The following is a 2,451-nucleotide window of genomic DNA, read 5'->3' as shown; positions in this document are numbered from 1 at the left end:
ACTATGAATTCACTTAAAGTTATGTTTTTGGTTTTATTAGACATGTTATCATTAAAGTATGTGTACACATTTATGGTTATAGATAACATAAGTATTTTGAGAATTAAGGTTTTTCTCAATATAAAAAAATAATATAAAATTGGAATTGATTTGTGATACATGGAAGGGAGCATGTCGTTCAATGATGTGTGACCGCCATGATTCAGTCAGTTTGATTTTATTTAAGTCATTAAAGGTTAAGAGAACTTGATATTAAAGTGCGCATTAAAATTAATAAACCATTAAGTTGACACAAAGGCCAAGTGGGAGAATGTAAGAATATATTATATTCTATGTGGCATATGTGTCTTTCGGTTTAATAATAAAATTCACATTTATATTTAACATTGTAGATTCTAATATTAAAGACGACACCGTGATGAATCGGTTTCGATTAATGTATTAGAATTTGGGTGTATTGATAACCTTCTTCCCTTCTCTTAATTATATTACATAAGTAATATATATACATGTATATGTTAAGTCTATTAAATGGTGCTATTATGAACCAGTACAATATGAACCAGCACAACTCTTTGAAAAGTGACTCTATATACATGTATATATATGTGTGGCTGTTAAATTTTTTACTGCAACGGTTGTGTTCTCATAACGTGAGAAACACTACCAAACCAAACACACACCAGAGAGAGATTAGTGATCTTCTTCATCAAAGATCACGTGAAAGTAATAAGGAGTAAGGGAAGAGAAAATCAATTACTGAAGACTTGGATTCATCATCAAGCATAGAGAAAGCAATGGATCAAGGTTAGTGTTTTTTCTTCTCTAAGATAATGTTCATGGTTGAATTAGATCAAATCTAGATGATCTTTGGGATATGTAGATTTCATAAACATAAAAATCTAAATTTATACCCTCAAGAACCTTCCATCGATCACTCCTGAAACTGTAACACTCGTAACCATCACTAACAGATTTGCTTCTCAAAATCTTGTGGTTACCATCATCATCGTAACCGAAAGCATAAACGCCTGATCTATCGAATCTAGGTTAAACATGTGTCTAGGTTTGATCAACCTCGTTTCACCCAAATAGAGGTTACACACCATGAGCCTACTGTTTTTAAGGTTATCTTTGAAGACGCAAAGCAACGTAACAAGCCGTCATAGTGAAGGACTTGAGCTATCTCGATTTCATCAAATTTTGTTTACTTGGTTCACTGATTTTGATGTATCGATAAAATCGTCGTTGTTGATGATTCCATGGAAATCGAGTTTCGTCGAACAGATCGTGTAATTGACTAAGGTGAACCCTAGAATATGAGTTTTCGATAACGCTTCCCATTTTTTACAAGTTGATCGGAATGATCTGAGTGATGTAATCGGAACCCTAGAGATGATCTCGTCTACCAAAACCTCCGAGAGATTTGACATCGTCCTCGTCGTCATTTCTCTCAAATTTAGAAAAAGAAACTAACACCAAATTTCGAATTAAAAAATTTGTAATCAAAAAGGTAATTATCCCCAATTTATTGGAACAACTTAGTGGGCCGTAAAAATGGCCCAAACTGGCTTACTACTGATCTAATTAAATGGCGAGAAAGCCCGTATGCTTCGCCAAGGGGTTTTTTTTTTTGTAGTCTCTGGAACAGATGCAAAACAATCTTTCAACTTCTAGGCTAAAAACATGCAAAATCGGATGACTTCTATATTATTAGATTGATGCAAGAAGAAACAAATAAATAAATGCATGATTAATAATAATAATATCTTTCTTTTCTTTTGCCCAACAACACTTGGTTGATTTGTGCTGGCACTAAACTTGGAACATATATAGGAAGAGAACACAATTGGATCACAATATCCATTTCTGTCAGCTTCCCAAAGATGACCGTCTCCGATTCTCACAGGATTGGAGTATCCATCTTGTCCAATGATGTAAGCTGTTTCATATTGACATGTTTCGTTCCATCTATACCTAGAAGATTCGGAAACCACAGCAACTTTATTCTCCTCATCAATGAAGAAGCTTCTCCCAACACGAAATTCAGGGAGAGATGTCCTTTCCACTCTTAAGAACTTGATCCATGATACTTCACAGGGCTTAATCTTAGTCGTTATCCAAATCTCTATGAACGAACATGTCTCGTATTGTTGATATAACACAGACAGCTGATCTTCTCTTACACAAGACAGAATCACATCTTGTGTGTTTGTACTGGGGATTGCACAACACTAAGTAAATAAAGATTTTCGGGGAAAGAGTGAAGCTGGTTCTTTTATTAACGATAAAAACGTGAGGTCGTCACTAACACGAGTCAAGATTGAGCTCGTCAGTTCACAGGAGAACTAACAAGCTAATAATGACGAGCTCGGAAGCTGAAAGGAATTATACAAAAGACAATAACGGTTTTACACGCAAAGTATTGCTCTCTGGGTATTCTCTGGGGTC

The sequence above is a fragment of the Camelina sativa genome, chromosome 19 (genome assembly GCF_000633955.1).
Source record: "Camelina sativa cultivar DH55 chromosome 19, Cs, whole genome shotgun sequence".
Taxonomy (NCBI): domain Eukaryota; kingdom Viridiplantae; phylum Streptophyta; class Magnoliopsida; order Brassicales; family Brassicaceae; genus Camelina; species Camelina sativa.
Note: the sequence above shows the minus strand (reverse complement) of the source record.